Source organism: Pogona vitticeps, chromosome 2 (assembly GCF_051106095.1).
Source record: "Pogona vitticeps strain Pit_001003342236 chromosome 2, PviZW2.1, whole genome shotgun sequence".
NCBI classification, from domain to species: Eukaryota; Metazoa; Chordata; class Lepidosauria; order Squamata; family Agamidae; genus Pogona; species Pogona vitticeps.
Window position 1 is genome coordinate 16,270,772 of NC_135784.1, and position 19,058 is coordinate 16,289,829.

Below are 19,058 nucleotides of genomic sequence, written 5' to 3' on the forward strand. Positions count from 1 at the left end.
TTCAGGTAGAGTCCATTCCTTCAACGTTGGGCCCGTCTGCGCAGACAACCGGCACGGACGCGTCTCCAATGAAATCTTCCTGCTGGGAACCTCTCCCAAACTTTCTCCACTCTTCTGTCCTCATTTCCTGAGGTCTCCATTCACTCATCTCTCCTGCTCTACCTTTCTCCTCTCTCAGTTTTCTTCTCCACTCTCTTGCTTCAGCCTCTGCCCAGTAGGATGGTCATGGAGGGATCACCGACCGTCTCCTATAAGCTGTTTCTTCCCTGGGTACTCTTAATCTCTCCCACTTTTGGGTCCATGGGTCTTGCATCCAGATCCACTCCCAGCCTAGAGGTAATACCTCTCTCCTTTCTGTCCCTTCCCCTTCTTCTGCTTCATTCTCCTCCCTCTCCTTGCTAATTTTTCCCGCCTTCTCTAACTACTCATCTTTCACTCCCATCCCTCTCAAACCCTGCTCTCTCTTCTTGTTCTTCTTCTTTTCATAAGGGCTCCCCGGGGACTTTCTTTGGAGTCGTCTGGAGCCCCACCTCTCCCTCCACTCTCTGATTCCTTGATGAGAAGGGATGGTGCTCCAGCAGGCGGGGACCCTGACTTGCCTCCTGTCTCACAGGAGTAAGTATAGAAATACCCAGGACATGGTGGCACTGTGGGTTAAACTGCAGAAGCCTTTGCTACAAGGTCAGAAGACCAGCAGTCGTAACATCGAATCCACGTGATAGAGAAATCCGCTTGTGTGTGTATGTGTGTGTTCCAGCTCCCACTAGCATGGAGGATAACTGCATATGCTCCTGGACCTGGGAACTCACCCTGCACATTCCCCAGGGTTGGGGGGGGTCAGGACAGAAGGGGGGGATAAAAGTGCCTACTGTTCCCCAGCTTTAGGGGGAAGGAGTGACCAGACTGGCCCCTATTTCCCTGGCTTTGAACCGCCACCCCCTCCAAACCCCAGAACAGCCTCCCCTCCGGCAGGCAAGCAAGTGCACTTACTTCACTCCTGTCCAGGTTTCCATCAATCCATCCATCTCTCTCTCTTGCACCTTCCTGCCTTATTCAGCTCCAGGCAGAAGCAGCCAGCCACAAACCAGGGATTGATTGCCCAGGGCTGCAGCCCTAAACAATCAAGCCACCTTATCTCCGATCTGATCTCTCTGAAAGCACCGGAGGATTTAGAAGGTCTGCAATCAAGGAAGTAACAGGGAGTGGTTCGGCTGCAGGGGGTGGGGGAGAGGGAGGGGTGGGGTGGGGTGGGGTGGGGGAGAGGGAGGGGTGGAGTGGAGATACAAAAGCTGGACATTTTGGAGTTTTTTAGTTTTGCCTGCCGGACGGAGGACATGCTCCTGAAAAGTAGGACATGTCCTCCTTTTGCCGGACATCTGGCAACCCTACCTGTCACTGACCGTGAAAGCAGCAAAGCCTAATTTCCACCACCACCACCACCCCCGGCTACTTCAAAGGGAGTTCTCCAAGCCAACCAACTGGTCTGCCTCCTGCCTAGCCACCTTCTACCCTTCAACATCCGGGGGAAGCCTCCCAGGTCTGCCTTGATTTGGGGCACCTCTATCGGTCCCATGGCTCCAAAGGGGCGACTACTCAGGAGTAGTCGGGGAGAACGCCCGGGCCACTCTGCTACAAGGGCAACTACAGGCATGCATCCAGCACCCTTTCTGTGGCATCCCATGTTTGGGGCTCCTGAGGAGGTGTGCTTGCGCTAGTAGAGGAGGCGGGACTCTGAAGGAGTGTTCCCTGAAAACCAGACCACTTGGGAGAACGCTAAACTCCCTGGCACCTCGTAAGACATTTCAGTTCTTCCTTAAGCCATGTTGGCTGTCTTTCTGTTACTCTGTTTGTAATAAAAAAAGCCAGTTCCTACACACAGACCTCTGATGTCTCAATGAAGGGCAGGATGGGGAGGAGGGGTTCCTCACAGTCACCCCTAAAGAGCCTCAGTCCACAATCCCTTTTTGGGGGATGGGTGCAAGCGAGGAAGAAAAACACGTATTTAAATGTCATTGGGAGAAAACCCGCCTTGAGTTCTTTCTCCAGAAGAAAAGTTGCATATGAGCAATGAAAATTAATAAAATAGCAGATTCCTAAATAAGGGAGGGAGGGCCACCGTATCCTCTCACTCAGTCCTCTTTACTCTGACCCTCCACTTCCCAATTCACTAAAAGCCAAACAGGTAAGCTCCGGCTTCCATTCTTAATCCAAGCCATGCCCCTCTGCCTCCATCTTGCTCTCCCTCTTCCAGGAAGAAACATTTGGAGCTGGAGAGAGGAGGCTCTGGCAGGAAGGGAATAGACTGGAGGGGAGCATCTCAGAGTCAGAGGAAAGACCAAACCTCCTCCCTTCCCAGAGGGGAAACTCACTAGGAATCAAGCTGCCTGGATTCCTTTTTTTCCCCCCTGGGAGACTCTAGGAATGGAAAGAGCAAGGATAAGGCTATGCGATCCCAGGACTACAGAAACAGAAGGTCTGAAGACGTGGAATTGCCCGTGAAAGCTCGCATTATAAAAATGTAGCACTCTGTCTTTAAGGCCACACCACATTTTTGTTGCCTTTATTTATTTATTTATTTATTTATTTATTTATTTATTTATTTATTTATTTCATTTTATTTTATTTTATTTTATTTTGTCTGACACTTGTTAGGGCAGGTGATTCCTTTTATAGGATCACCATTAAAATAATACAATTTGCAAGCTTTCGTGGAGAGAACACCGGTTTCTTCAGGCTCTGCACAATCCCAGCATGGATAATTAGGGGGGGGGATGTAGACAAAAGTTCAGAATTGTCACACCTCTGTAAGGGCAGGGGGAATCCTGTCCTCTTGAGGTGGTGTCCTCAAGCTCCCCTTGCAGCTTGAGGGGAAGGGGGAGCAATTGCGCCGTAATTGGCAGCCTTTCGTCTTTAAAAGCAGGATGTAAAAAGTTTTTAAACACTGAAAAGATGCTTGAGAACACAACTTCAAGAGGATGGGGGTCACCTCTCAGGCACAGCATATCATTTATTTATTTATTTTGGATTTTTGTCTACTTTTTACCCCCCCTCTTCTTCTTTTTTTCAAAATCCATGCAAGAGTCGTGCTGAGCCTGAGAAATGGGGTTCCTCCAGGAAAGCTTGCAATCTGAATGGTTTTTAGAATGGTCCAAAAATAAGTCATATCACCCACCCATACACCTAGGAACTGGAAAACTAAGGATTAAGTTTATTTTCAGAAAAAGGTAGATCAGGAGGCGATCTTGGGAACGATCTTGCTTTCCTTCCTTGGTTTTTAAAATCTTTACCATGAAAGATTATTTTTTTTCCAGGGGAGGCGGTGGAGAAAACATAAAAATTCACCACCTTTTATTTCTTTGGGGGGAAAAGGCAATCGGCCTTACTCTATGGCCTTCCTGCCTAGAAAGCACCACTAGGTGTGATAGAAGAGAGGCATCTTCTTTCCTAGAGAGGCCTCCCTAGAGGACAGAAGAGTCGGCAACGGGGGGGGGAAGAGGGGGAAGCTCTCCCAGGAAACATAGAGAGAGCGAGAGAGCGCCCTTAGCCCTGCCAGGAAATACTGAATAAGTGGGAAAAGAGACAGAGAAAGAGTAAAAGGCATCGTAATTCCTAGAGTGTCCCCCTGGTCCAAACAGAGGGGGAGGACGCTCTTTCTTTTCCCCTCCATTGAAGGGGCCTCTTAGGAGGTCGAAAGGAAGGGGAGCTGCAGGTGAGAAGGGGCAGCTTTTGCAGGCGGAGGAGTTTGGGGGGGTGAGTTTTGGGGAAGTTTAAGGAACTTCTGTTCCCCCCATCTTCTATTTTTGCAGAGGGGGGGACATATCCTCAAGATCCATCTGTTGTTTTTTGTTTGTTTTTCTATTGCCATCCAGAAAGCCTGAAAGAGGGCTTGGTTTATTAATTTATCAATTTGTTTAATTATTTAAAATATTTTTACCCTGCCTTTCTCCTTGAAAAGGACCCAAGCAGGGAAAGACAAGATCTGCCGTCGAAAACCATGAGTATACAACAAGGGTGGACATCATTAAAAGACAATACAGTATTTAAAGCTAGGAGCGATGCATAAGGAGGCGTCTTATGACATGAACAGGTGATAGGAAGGCAGAGATCAGTAAGTATACATTTTTTAAAAAATATATCCCTTTGAGAAATGGAAAACACAAACCTGGAAAAGAGGGAGAGGAGAGGAAGGGCCTTTGCAGGCAGAGAAGGCCAGGGGTAGTTTCAGGGGTGTGAGTGTTGACATTATTTCCTCCCACCATCTCTGTCTTTGCAAATATGGGAACACAACCCGGGAATCTTATTTGATTCCCCTCTGGAGGACCTATAAAGGGGGAGTTGGGGTTTTCACCCTCCTGTGTGCAGGAGAAAGTGGGCCTTTGAAGGTTTTTTTTTCTCCCCAGGCCACACATTTCTTGCTGCTCTTGAGGAAACCCTACAAGATGGGGGTGGTGGTGGAGATGAGGGTGGTCAAATTTCAAAACCAAACTCCACTCTGGATTTGATGTTCCTCCTTCCTTCCCACAAAAGGCCAAGGTTCCTAGTGGTGGTGGTAGGAGAGAGATAGAGGAGAGAGGCAGAACCTCTGAAAGAGAAAGCAGGGATATGTCCCCAGACAGAGTCCCGTCAGAGCGATGTTACCCTGTGCCCATCATCATCATCCCCAAGTCTCCTTGGATTGGGGTCCTCAGAGCATGACTGAACCTTCCCAAGTCTTACACTCCCTCAAAGTCTGTCTTTCTTGGAGGAAGAGAGAGAGAAGAATATTGTATTCACGAAAGCTTTCATGGCCGAGATCCGATGGTTCTTGTAGGTTTTTCAGGCTGTTTGGCCGTGTTCGAAAACAGCCTGAAAAAGCTACATCAACCACAAGAGAAGAATATTGCCGATTTTTTCCCCTGTTTCTTTGTAGGAGGTCGATATGGGACATTCTGTTGTACCTTAAGCTGGGAGACAGCCTGGTGACACGGAGCCTTGGAGCAAAGAGGAATTCCCGGAAGAAACAGCTCAGACCAACCGTAATGGGTATTCTCTCAGCGAAGATGTCCAGCGCCAGCATTACTGGGGGTTCTGCTGCCAAGATGATGAGGGAGAGCTCTGTTGAGGTCTGCGGCTTTTTCTTTGTATCTGAAGTGGAGCAAAAAATGTTTCTGTGTAAAAGAGTGACATGTATTTTACTTATTTTTTTAATGGTAGAATTCATGGTAGTATGATTTTGTTTAGCTTCATTCCCGTCACCCAATTCAACTCTTTTGTTTTGGTATTCTGATGAGTAGAAATAATGCCACACAGAGGTCAAAATTACACCCTTGGCTGAGGCGAGACCCCATTGAAACGGCCCTGTCGGCCACACCTTGCACCTACGTACAGCCTTGATACATGAGTGGTTTATAGCCAACTTTAGCGTCTCAGCTGTCAGTGGCTAAAGACGAGAAACCATAATGCAGATGCTTGATTTAATTGTCCTGGAACAGTGCCTGGCTGTTGTGCCACGAAATGTGAGAAATGGATCAGAGAATATAGGCCGGAATCCCCTTCCCTGGTGATGTCACTGGCAGAAGGGTTTCCCCTGAGCCAGGCCCCAGAGGACAAGCAGAGAGAGCATCTGGGGAGAGTTCGGGTCTTCCTTAGGTGCTGAAAGTGTTCCCATACTGGAATTGGAATTATAACAACCTGCATATTTTGCCTTTAGGTGGTTTAGATGGGAGGGACTTTTAAGGCGAAAGTCAATCACATAGTACCACTTGATTGCGACCTCTCTTATCTCAGATTCTTTTTCCTGTAGATCTTTTACCTCAAATTCAGGTAGCAATGGCTGTTTTCTGTGAGAGTTAAAGTCTGTTAGCCATGGAATCCCGAATTAGAGTCTGAGTGAAGGATTTGTGTAACCAATCAGTTACTTAGTCAAATTAATGAACTGAACCAGTAAAGATCTCATATTAGGTAACAAATAAATATGTCTTGAATGTTGTTCTGATATGAAGATTTTGTGAGTCAAAGAAGTACTGTACATTCTTATTCTTTTTCAACACCAGAAGCTCTACCTGAATCTATTGAGACTATTGCCAGTTGAGGTAAATCTAACTAAAAATCTAAACAAACAATAAGGGAGACTTGTATTTGTAAAAATCCAGGTCCCTGTCTGGATTTTTCTCTTCTGTGTACCTGGAGTTTTTAAAGACAGCACTTTCCCATATCCTCTGCCAATAAATTGCCCCACCAAAGTGTGTTCCCCGTTGTTTCTAAATACAGTGGTGCCTTGCTTAGCAATGTTAATCAGTGCAGCAAAAATCACTGCTAACTGAAAACATCACTAAGCAATTTTTAAACCCCTTAGGAATGCATTGAAACCCCTTTAATGCGTTCCTATGGGCTTAAAACTTACCTTTAAGCGAAAATCCTCCATACAGTGGCCATTTTCGCTGCCCGGTATGCGAGGAATCCGTCCCAGAAAACAGCGGGCAGCCATGTTTTTTACCCAGCGGCCATTTTGGAACTGCCGATCAGCTGTAGGAAAAAGATCACTATGCGATAATCGGTAAGCGAAACAGCTTACCGATCATCGCAAAGCGATTTTTTCCTATTTAAAACGTCGCAATGTGATCGCTTTTTCAATCGCAAAATCTTCACTAAGCGGTTTCGTCGTTAAACGGGGTGCTCGTTAAGCGAGGCACCACTGTACGCCATCTCCTCCTGTACTTCTAGTACTCTACTTATTTCTCCATTTCTCTGTTGGGTGACTCAGTTTTGTTTTGGGTTCAGGAGTCTTTAGAATTGATCAGCCCAGAAGTTCTTCCCCTAAGATAGAGGTTTCTCCTAAAAGACACAGAGAAGGACCTGCTTTCCCAGGTAAGGAACCCATCAACATACTGCTTCTGGTTCCGTCTCTCTTATACTTATTTTCTCCTAAGACTCCTCCTCCTGTACGTTCTCTCAATCAAAGAACGGCATGAAATTTGCATCCAAGCAGAACAAAACAGGAAGAAAGATCCCCTTTCCCCCTAAAAAATTAAGAGAGGAAACCCAGAGAAGGAAACTTTTTCAGTCACTACATCTTGGTCTCTGTTTCAGACCCTGGAAACTACCTGGGAACACATTCTCACTCATCTCTTCTTTGTGGAAAAATGGAGACTATGCCAATGCAGCCAGAGCAGGTAGGGGAGAATGAATGGGTAGTGGAAGGGTCTGGGTCTTCTCCTCCTCATACGATGCCCTGGACTCTAAATAATCTGCCTCCTTCCATTTGCATCTGTCTAAACTGCTCCCTAGAAAGTCAGAGGCTGTGAGAAGGGAAGGGTAGAATCTTGTAGCGAGCAATTTGGTCATTGTCCTAAAAATATAGCACGTTTGTGATTCCCATGAGAAAGATGAGTTTCCTTCTTTTTTTCCCAGGTTGCAACTGTTCTTCCCTTTTTGTCTGTTTCATTCTCTGTTTGTAGTCTGCCTTTGTCCTGATTCTTCAAGACTAGGAGAGCAACCACGTTGAAATGTATGGCAGTTTGTATACAGCGGTTCAAGTGTGGGCCAACTGTGGGTCCTGATGGCAATTTTTTAGAGTATTGTATTTTTTGAATTGTATTTTAATTGTTTTATCTTTTTATCACTTTTAAATTGTCGCAAGCCGAGCCCAGAGATCTTTGGGTAGTGTGGGCAGCATATAAATTAAATAAATAAAATAAAGAAGTGTAGTATTTTTTTAAAAAACAGAGTGTGAAGTAAAAAGAAATAGTTCATTGCCTCTGGCAGAACCAACTCTTTTGGGTAACTGTGTGTGAGAGTGAAAATACTACCAAGCATGCAAGATTGTCTTTTGAAAAATAGGGTCTGGTTTCTTTTTTCTTTTTTACATTTTTTTTTAATTTGGATAATTTGGGTTTGGGTGTGGTATACAGAAGGTAAAAGGAAAGGAAAAGAGGATTGGGGTTAGGAGGGGAGGAGAAAGAAAATTGTACTAACATCCATTCTATTCATCTTGCAATATCAAGATTCAAACTCTGCTATTCTACTATTTTCTGCCTTTCATATTTTAGTTCACATTTTGATCTATGTCACTGGTTCTTAACTTTGGGTTACTCAGGAGTTTTGGACTGCAACTCCCAGAAGCCTTTACCACCAGCTGTGCTGACTGGGGTTTCTGGGAGTTGCAGTTCAAAAGCATCTGAGTAACAAAGGTTAAGAACCACTGATCTATGTTATTCGAGCAGTATCTGATGACTTTAACCATTTATGGAATAAGCCCCATCTTTTTGTTATCCCTTTTGTAATGGATAGTCCTTCATCACTTCTGATAAGATGTCCATCTTAAAAATAGGGTCTGGTTTCTTAAAAGGGATAGATGATCTACAGGTTGGAGACCAGTTTGTCCTCTGTAGGATAAAAATTTGAGCATACCTTTGTAGAGATCTCATCTCATAACAGGCTGAGATCATCAGTAGACACGGGTACTTCATATTTGTATCTCCGGAGATACAAACATGGGTGCCATGATGATCCAATCCCATCAAACGGACCGGGCCACTCACTGGTCTCCTTGTGGCACAGAGTCATTTTCCTCCACCAGCTCATGAATTCGGGAAGGAGCCCATCTGGCTCTTTCCCCGCCTCCCCACCCAGCTGACCACTTCAGCAAGGAAGTAACCTGCAGAGTCTCCCTGCTCGCCTGATCTGTAGTTGGCTGCTCAGGGAGGCGGGGAAGGGCCAGCCGAACTCTTTCCCGGATTGGCGAGCTGGTGCAGGAGAAGGACTCAGTGCCGCAAGGTGACCGGTGAGTGGCCCGGCCCATTTGGGAGGCAGGATTGGGTAGAGGTGGTGCCACGGTTTGTATTCATACAGTGGTGCCCTGAGTTATGAACTTAATTGGTTCCGGACGATGGTCATAACTCAAGTTGGTTGTAACTCAAAGCACCATTTCCTATAGGAATGCATTGAAACCCCATTAATCCATTCTGGCCAGGGGAAAAACCCACCAGAAAAAAAAAAACACTGCAAGACCCATCGGAAACATGATTTATCCATTCTGGGGAGGGAGGGAACACACCGAAAAACAAACAAACATTGCAAGACCCATCACAGCACAGAAACATAATCCCCCCAACCCAAACCCATGCTGCAAAACCCTGGACTCACTCAGAACAGGCATTTTAGAAAAGCAGAAAGCAGTCCCAGGCAATCTAAAACCTCTCTGCAAATGCACACTCTTTAACCGTTGGGGCGAAAGAGCTACAGAGAAGCAGCTTCCTCGCTGACCAATGGTTAGCAATTTAAATGCCCCGCCTTTTTCCCTTGCCTTTTTTCCACTCGGATCTCAAAGCTCTGGTGGCAATTCAAAGCAAAATTTTGCAGCCAGAGCTAGTCGTAACTCGAATTGGTCACATGTCAAGATGTTCGTAAGTCGAGGCACCACTGTATCTCCTGCAATATGAATATGAAATGCCCATGTCTAAGCATAAGGTCGGGTGTTGCTCCTTGAACAGTTTGTCTCATAGGAGTTGTCAACCTGGTGCCGGTCCGTGAGCTTGCTGGAACTGGGCCGCGGATATGGATCTCCCCTCTGCACACACATGGGAGATCCATATCCCATGAGGGGTGTCACACTTGCATGGGGGGCTTGTAGCGCTCGTGGGAGGCATGTCATGCCCATAAAGGTTGAGTACCGCTGTCATGGAAGATTCAACAGCAACCTGGCTGTGGCCTGTGGGGAAAATAGCCAGGGAACTATTACCAGGCCTGCCTGGCAACAGTTGATGAGAGAACTCTCTGATAAAAAAGACACTGCAGACTTTATCTTGTTAGTATTCAGGTACCGGTAGAGAAGAAGATGGCTACCTTCTTCACCCCAGACGTTTTTATTAAGCACGCAAAACAAGCAAAATTAGCATAAGATAAGAATTTGGCCATAGAGGCGTCGTGTGGTTATCAGTCTTAAGGCATTCCACGCCTGCGCAGAGAGAGAATCATAGAACAATGCATCTTTATACTACAATAGCTTGATTATGCTAAACACCAGTGATGTATCCCTTAATAGCCACAAGATGGAACTTTAGACTACAAAATCCCCACATTCCCTCCGTTTATATTTCATTTTGGATGAGCAGGTTGCTGCCAGTAAGACTCCAGATGGTTTCTGAGTCCATGGAAGCTCTTCATTGATGGAGGGCAACAGCCATGTCATGTCAACCTCTATATCATGCATCAGCCTTACCATAAAAATCACCTACTCTAGAAAGGAACACATGATATTAGAATTGATACAATTGCTTAGCAGATAAAGACATTGATTGTACAGATGTTTGATATCACTTAGTGAAAACAGTAATCAATGAAGGAATACATTGTTTAAAACAAGCATAAAGCACATACAAATTTTCAGTAAAATAATACCATGCATTAGTAGTATGCAAAGTCATCCCATAGGGAAGTGTTAATATTATTGGTAACAATGGTATCACTCAAATCAGCTAATATATGCTCAATTGAAAGCTGCAAATTATGGAAGCAAATAATACTTTGAGTATCTATTACAATAAAACATAGTATAAGTATGTGCAAGCAATTAGCGATGCTTTAACTGAAAGCTGCTTTAACTGGTCTATTTCACTCTGCAGAGCTACCATGATTCTTGTAGTGGCCAGTTCCCTGCATGAATACAACAGAAACACAAAGCTCAGATGTGGTGCGTAAATTGAACCTTTGAAATATTAGAAGTAGGAGGAACAGCATGGAAAAGAAGTTCAGATTGACCATGTTCTGAAATACTTTGCAAAGAGGCAAGAATTAAGGTTGGATCGTCAATAAGACCAGGCAGTGAGCTCATGATTCATATAAAAGAGAAACATTCTGTCCATGAACATCAAATATATGCTGAGCATGTTGCACCCAAGAATTGCCTTGATTGTCCAGAGCAGAAATACGTGGAACCAAGAACAGTTCAAGCAGTCCTAGGAGTCGGATGGCAGAGATACACACCATCTTGCCAGGATCCAAACAGCGCCTTTGTCCAGTGCGACTGCAGCATCCTTGTCCCTAGGTGATCAAGAGAACTGATCCCTTACCACTCAGGTGGTCGAGGAAGTTGCTCTTCTGCCCTGAAAGGAACTTTAACTTGGGTTGTGAACCCTGTTAATGAGGAAAAAGCAGAAAATTTAAAGTATACAGAACTTTTGGACCAACCATAGGAACAATCTGACCCAGAAACCTCTCTGCCTGAGGTTTGCTTCTGCAAAAGAAATTTAAGCGTTAAGTGTGCTCTTTCCACAATTGCTTGCCCTGTGGAATTAAAAGGAATCTCATGCTTCAGTGAGAATCCCCATTGAACATAAAATTCTTGAAAGGCAGATGATATATAGACAGGTCCATTGTCCAGTCTTCAGGCCTAGGATGGCCCATTACAGCAATTGTTCCAAATGTAATGTTGAATAACTTGTCTTGCAGTCTCTCCATGAAGAGGAGATGCCAAATAAACCCAGAAAATGTATCCACAGTCAAATGTAATTTAGGCAAAAACCTGCACTTGTGTGACATCCACGTGCCAATTACAATGTATCTTGCCTGAGTCATTGGGATAGAAAACATTCTGTGAAACATATTTACAGAGTAATGAAACATGTCATGAGAAGCAAATAGGATCAGAAAAAAGACTAAAGCACATGAATTCTGCTTGAAAGCTGAATCAGCAACAGCATTCCCTTCAGTAAAAAATCCCGGAAGTTGAGGGTGGGAACATATATGGGCAATGGAACAGAATGCTGTTCTGCTTTAAAGTAACAAAGTCAGGAAAACAGTGAAAACAAATCCTTATCTATGGAAGGAGACAGATATTTAAAAAAGCAAATGCCTAAAAAACTTATAAATGTGTGTCTACAACAAAGTTAAACTCATCATTAGAAAAAAGTTCAAACGCTGCCACGTGACAACACCTTGGAAAGGCAAACCATCTGAAAAAAGCGTGTGTGGAAAAACAAGTGGTTAATTGATCAAAAATACAGCAAAGCAGGCGCTTGTCTTTTGGAGAGTTCAACATCACCCTGCAGGAAAAAAATAGAGTTAATACGTCCCTGACAATTGTGGCAACATCTGGAACGATGCCTTGGCAAAGCAAATCTGCAACTGCTTTAACACAGGAGTACAAGTTCAAGGGAGTGTGTGGCAAGTGCATCCATTCAACAATTATGATCCTATCCTTGTCAGGGGTGTAGAGAACTGCAATTGACAGCCATGGCGTAGCTAAGATTGGACTTGAAATAGGAATGCTCTCAGTAGGCAGGCGATCCACAGCTTGCAGATGAAGTTGTTGAGAGATCAGCTGTAACATGGCTTTCATTGATGCAGTGATAAGGATGATGTCAGCTGGAGTTACCACAATAACAATAACAGGTGAAGAACGACCAGGGAGTGCAGAGAACAACGGTGAGAGATCATTAGTAGACAATACCAAAACTGACGTGCCCAATTGATATCTCAAAGGTATAGATGCAAAAGTTTATGCCCAGTCTGTTGATTTTTCTGTGGGCTGCACAAAAACCCTTCTGCAAGAAGACTGTAGGTTGCCAAATGATTCTCCATTTAGACTGTCCGAACACAATGGCATTCTCTTGGCAGAACGCCCAGAATCGCTGATAAGAGGAGAGAACTAAGTCTGGGCATTGCGCCAGGTATGGACCTTGAATTTGTTACTTCCAGAGGCAGAGAGAACAATACAGACTTTATGTCCTAGCAGGCTGCCCTGAATCCGTGGATGAGATTGCAGGTCCCATCACGCTGAGATATTCAGGAAACTGCTAAGCAATGCAAGGTGTGATAGAATTTGTAGTTCTAGGAAGAACATGGAACATAGTGTCCAGGATGTTACAAGTGGCTTGAGAGTAACAATGCTTTCTCCAGATTGGAAGGTGATGGGGAAGCGCTTTAAGGAGTTGGTTCACCTCCTCCCACCCCATAAGCATTTTTCTCTCTTACTGGCCAGGGGGGGGGCAATCTTTCTCAGCTATGACTGTCCAGCTGAGTAGGATTTTTCACCCAAACCTGAATGTTTGCCATGCGAGTTATCAGTCCTGGCACAACATTCAAGCTGAGACAAACAAAATCAGCGCATGTAAAAACCAGAACAGTGTAGCCTTGAGGAATAGCAGCACATTTAGCTTTAGAAACATAGACCCATTGTGGCAGTTCAAAACAGGCCTCCTGTTGGGTTGCCCCCCTTACATTTTCTTCCTCCTCCCCTTCTGATTTCTCACAAGACACATGGCATGCTTGTAAAGCTTCTTTTGTATACCAGCCCGTGACATCACATGAATCCTGCAGATCCCCTATTATTCTCTCTTGGGCTGGGGACGGCCCTGGGTCCCATTTCCCTGGGTCCCATTTCCCATGTGACCTTGGCTGACTGAGAACTGCGTCCATGAGACGGACTTGAACAGCAGAAGTGAATATACCTTCTCCCATAATAATTGGCTGACGTACAGAACCAACAGCATTAATTTCTGCTTGCTTAGTTGCTAAATCTTGCCATCCTTGAAGGCAAATGAGTCCTTCTGCTGGTGGAAGGAGACCCCTACTCCAGTTACTAGGGGCCGGCCATTGGGCGGATGAGGATTCCGGGAGAGTCTGTGTCTGTTTGCCCTTGAGACTGAGTTGCAGTTCGCGGACGCCTTGATATGGGAGCAGTTCAGAACTATGAGAAACTGCCGCGGCATCTCCCTGTGCCTGTGCTTGTGTTCCCTGAACACCAGGATAAGCAGTTTCTAAAGCAGCACCCATTGTATCCATTAAAGGACAGTTAGAAATTTTGTTCTCAGTTGCCTGATGAACGGCAGGACTGGGAGACAATGCTGAGGTGTTCCCAGGCTGAGGCTCGGTTGGCTGGGCAGAATGAGACAGAGAGTCCAGCAGTGGAACCGAGGGGGCTGGTGTGAGAGGAAGGGGAGGCAAAATTTGAGGGAGTTGTTTGAACAGATTATTTTCAAATTCTTCATCGAAAAGAATGTTCCGTGGTGGTGCCAAGCCTTGAAGGCAAGTACGCACTTTGCAGCATGTAGAAAGCACTTTTGCTGTAACTCTTGGACGTCCCTGTAAACAGCTGCCTATTTTAGACCATTCCTTGAGGTCCAGTGTCCCTTCTTCGGGGATCCAGGGGCATACATCCCGAAGAGTATGAACTAAATCTTCCACTTCTGTGCGTGTGGTCGTGTGACCATTCCTTTTTAATAAGAAGTGGAGGTCCTGTACTTCCTGAAGATTAGATACAAAGCTTCCCATGTTGCTAGGAGGCTAGGTGTCTAACTTGACAAATTCAACACTCACCCGGGATCCTTGCGGATGTGTGACGTCTGGAACCCTTGCAGGGCGAGGGCAGTGTGAATTGCCGCGCTGTTGCGTTGCTCAGCTTGTCCCGTGCTTCTTGCCTCACACAGGCCGCCAAATGTGGGGAAAATAGCCAGGGAACTATTACCAGGCCTGCCTGGCAACAGTTGATGAGAGAACTCTCTGATAAAAAAGACACTGCAGACTTTATCTTGTTAGTATTCAGGTACCGGTAGAGAAGAAGAAGATGGCTACCTTCTTCACCCCAGATGTTTTTATTAAGCACGCAAAACAAGCAAAATTAGCATAAGATAAGAATTTGGCCATAGAGGCGTCGTGTGGTTATCAGTCTTAAGGCATTCCACGCCTGCGCAGAGAGAGAATCATAGAACAATGCATCTTTATACTACAATAGCTTGATTATGCTAAACACCAGTGATGTATCCCTTAATAGCCACAAGATGGAACTTTAGACTACAAAATCCCCACAGTGGCCTTGTGATCAGCTGTGACATGTACATACATACATCAGAAATATGCTACATGTTTTACACGGATACTATGCAAAATGCTTAGTGTTATTAGAACAAAGAGTCAAGGTCTGGGGAAACTCTTTCTGTCTTTAATCTCCCATGCAAAAGAATGTCCGTTTGCCTGTTACAATTTAAAATTCTTTTCCGTTGGACATTTCTCTTACCTCTTCCCTTTGAGTCTCCCTGGCTCTCTATCTGGGGAGAAGGAAGAGAAATGTTTTTGCAGCACCTCCAGTCCATGGGAAACCATTGAGGGACTTATCTTTGTTAGGAAATACCGTAATGTATTATTTTTATTTACAGTGGTGCCTCGCTTAACGATGTTAATTGGTTCAAAAAAAAAACCATTGCTATGGGAAAACATTGTTAAGCAAAACACGTTTTCCCATAGAGATGCATTGAAAACCAGTTAATCCGTTCCAATAGGCACGGATTCCCGTCCTTAAGCGAAAAAACCCATAGGAAACATCGTTAAGCGAAACAATGTTTCCTCCATTGGAATGCATTGAAGCCTATTCAATGCATTTCAATGGTTTTGCGATGTCCATTTTTGCAAATTTAAGTGTGTTTTAAAAGGTTCAAAAACTGTTTTAAATGCTTGGAATCGTTAGTGCATCTTCTAAAATGGGTGCAAACTTAATTTGGCTTTGATCTGACTTTTCTTTAATTTTTGCTGAATTTTTTTCCCCCACCAACTTTTGACAGCTGTCAAAATTTGACAGCTCCATGCTTTCCTATGGGGGAGAAAAAAATTCACAAAAAATTAACGAAGACTCAGAACAAAGCCAAACTACGTTTGCACATGATTTAGAAGGTGCTCTAACGAACCCAAGCATTTTAAACAGTTGCTGATTTGTCAATTTATTGTGAATTCTTTTCACAATAGGAAACCATGGAGCTGTCAAAAGAACATTTTAAGACACTTTTAAAATTGAAAAAATGGACATTGTTAAGCGAAACAGGTGACCTAAAAATGTATTCGCTATGCGAAGCATGGTCCTGAAATCGCTAAGCGAAAATCGCCCATAGGAAACATCGTTAAATGATGCATAGAATTCGTTTAAAAAACCATCGTTAAGCAAAAACATCGCTAAACGAGGCAATCGTTAAGTGAGGCACCACTTTATTTATTTATTTATTTATTTATTTATTTATTTATTTATTTATTTATTTATTTATTTATTTATTTATTTATTTATTTATTGGATTTTTACCCCGCCCCTCTAGACCATGTCTACTGTATTAGGGAGAGTTTCTTTTGAATAGGCACGTTTATGATGGCCAAGGTGCTTTTATAGTAACATGAAGCATTTAATACGTATTGAAAGGAAAAGGGTGAGAAATGATTTTATATCAGGTGTGAATGGTATTACCCCTTGTGTGTGCTAGCAATTGTTGTGCAAGGTAACTTGAGCCATAATTCTCTGAGTTGCCTTGGTCTTTACCCACAGCGCCCTTACAGTGTCTTGATCTTTGTGCAAATACAAACAGATCAAAGTAATATCCCGGGGTGACAAAAAAAATCCCTTCTTTAGTTCATCTGCCATTTCAAAAAACAGCAAATTGCGAATTATCTATAATACTTAGTAAGCTGCTGATATGTTGTTCATGGTTCTCTTTGTCCTTCAAACAGAACTTGCCCAACTTTCTAATGGGAGTTGTTACAGACATGTGAGTTGTGTTACTGAAACCTCCTTCTAAGGATTCAACCATTTTATTTATAGTTATTTATTTAAAATATTTCCTTCTCCCCTCCTTTCTCTTTGAAAGGACCCAAGACTGCTTACACCATTAAAAGGACAATGTTTAAAAGCTAAAAGCAGTAAGTGTACAAATATTTAAAAAGAATGAAACAAGTATCAAATCAAAATGGGGAAAAATTAAAAGCAGCAATTCCAATTTGAAAAACCTGTCTCAGACTACCAGTCACCAAAGAAAAGCCTGACTTTGAAGAAAACCCTGTCTTTGCTTGGAAAAGAAATGACAGCCAAGATGGGGCCAGCCTGCTATCCAGTGGCAGAGAGTTCCACAGGATGGGAGCAGCCACAGAGAAGGCCCTCTTTTGTGTCCCCATCAGATGCACCTGGGAAGGTGGTGGGACTGAGAGAAAGGCCTCCCCTGATGATCTTAACACCCCCGAGCAGGCTCTTAAAGGGAGATCTGATCCTTGAGATAGCTTGACCCCAAGCCATTTGTGGTTTTATAGGTTAAAACCCACACTTTGGATTGTGACTGGGAACGGATTAGCAGCCCGTGGAACTGTTGTAACAGGGAAGTTCTATGTTCCCCGTAGCCAGCCCCAGTTAACAATCTGGTTGTGGCATTTTGGGCCCTCTGAGGTTTCCAGACACTTTCCAAAGGTAGCTCCACAGAGAGCACATTATAGTAATCCAGCTGAGATGTAATGTCACCATGGCCAAATCACAGCTGTCAAGAAACAGACACAGCTGGCTCACTAGTTTTAGCTGTGCAAAGGCACTCAGCACAGGTATCTGGGCTCAGAGATGAACCCACGCCCCGTGTTTTCAGGGGGAGTGTAACCCCCATCTAGCAGAGGCCAAATTACTATCCCTTCATCCGTCTTTTGACTGACCACGGGCACCTCTGTCTTGTCTGGATTAAATTTCAGTTTATTTGCCCTCGTCCTCCTTCCTGACACTAGACACCGATCTAGAACCGAAACAGCTTCCTTGAATTTAGATGGAAAGGAAGGACGGAGCTGGCTCTCATCCACCTATTGGTAACACCAACCTCAAAACTCCAGACAACCTGTCCCAGTGGTTTCATGTAGATGTCAAATACAGTGGTGCCTCGCTAGACAGTTGCCCCGCATGACAGTTTTTTTCTCTTGACATTGACTTTTTGCGATCGCTATAGCGATTCGCAAAACAATGATTCCTATGGGGGAATTTCGCTGGACAACGTTTGGTCCCTGCTTCGCAAACCGATTTTCGCTAGACGACGATTTTGACAGCTCCCTCCGCACTTGCAAGACGGGTGTTTTCGGGATCTAAGCTTCGCAAGACAGCTATTTAAACAGCTGATCGGCGGTTCGCAAAGCTGCTTTCCTATGACTGATCTTCGACAACGATTCTTCCCCATTGGAATGCATTAAACAGGTTTCAATGCATTCCAATGGGGAAATGCATTGAACATTGTCTCATAATACCTGGCAAAAAAAAATATCTCCTTTCCCTCAAATCTGATGCCTTTTGCTGTATCTTGGACTTTGTTGTTTCCTTTCCCATTTCCGTTGTCAGTACCCATATTTTTGAATTTTGAATCAATTTGAATGAATTTATTGTCATTGAACGTATATACACTGTATACACATACAACGAAATTCACAAAGAACATTCGGAGACCAGACCACACACACACACACACACACACACGCACGCACGCACGCACGCACACACACACACACACACACACACACACACACACACCAATCTCTAAATCCCAAAACCCTGCCTAAAGCTCATAGTATCCACACAACACACAACACAACAGACTCAAGTAATAGTAAAACACTCCAAGAACCCACTGCTGGAAATTCTTAAGTTCCTTGTTAAGTGCAATTATAGCTCTAGGATAAGAATTTTTGGAGCTTTTATTGTAGGACCCCTTCAGGATTGGCCCCCGGCTTCCTGCACCGAATGGCAAAAGCACAGCTGCAAAGAGATCAGAGGACTGGGGGTTATCTGTCACCTTTAGCAGTCTCCATCTCTCATTCTCCCTTGGCGTGAATACAATTTGAGCCTTTCTCACACCATTTGGGTAGAGCCTGAACTCTCGGTTGGACAAAATAGAGCTCTTTTTTTCCATGTGCAGTACAAGAGTCTTTGAAAAAATGAAATAGGTTTGCTCCTTTTTGATCTATCCGGCAGGCACTGGAATGATTCTGGGAATCTATCCTTGGTCATCTCTTCTATTTAATGGAGCAGAAGCCGCTTCAGTGCAACCCATCCGGACTGGTACAAGTTGGTGGAGAGCTGCTGGGTGTTATTCTCCCTCGGAAACATTTCAGAACTTGAAGGTATTTGTTTTGTCCTGTTCACTTTTGCCCAAGCTATTTCTTTTATTGACTTAAAATATTTCTACGCTGCCTTTCTCCTTGAAAAGGACCCAAGGAGGTTTACAACAATGAAAGACAATAGTTAAAAGTTGAAAACAATGAGTATGTAATGGTGGTTAACATCATTAAAAAACTATATTTAAAAATTATGA

At 44.1% G+C, this 19,058-nt stretch overlaps 1 protein-coding gene across 6 annotated transcripts in view; it reads left to right on the forward strand.

Annotated features, from left to right (window-relative positions):
- The first annotated feature begins 530 nt into the window (after positions 1 to 530).
- LOC110071043 (uncharacterized) overlaps positions 531 to 19,058 on the forward strand; it is a 49,174-nt gene continuing 30,646 nt past the window's right edge. For 4 of the 6 annotated variants that reach the window (XM_072988982.2, XM_072988983.2, XM_072988984.2 and 1 more), the window contains exons 1-4: positions 531 to 5,102; positions 6,760 to 6,846; positions 7,069 to 7,151; positions 18,719 to 18,867. The gene's annotated coding sequence lies outside the window, so the exon portion shown is untranslated. The remainder of the gene's footprint in view (positions 5,103 to 6,759; positions 6,847 to 7,068; positions 7,152 to 18,718; positions 18,868 to 19,058) is intronic. The other 2 variants (XM_072988981.2, XM_078387487.1) reach the window with 2 other exon arrangements.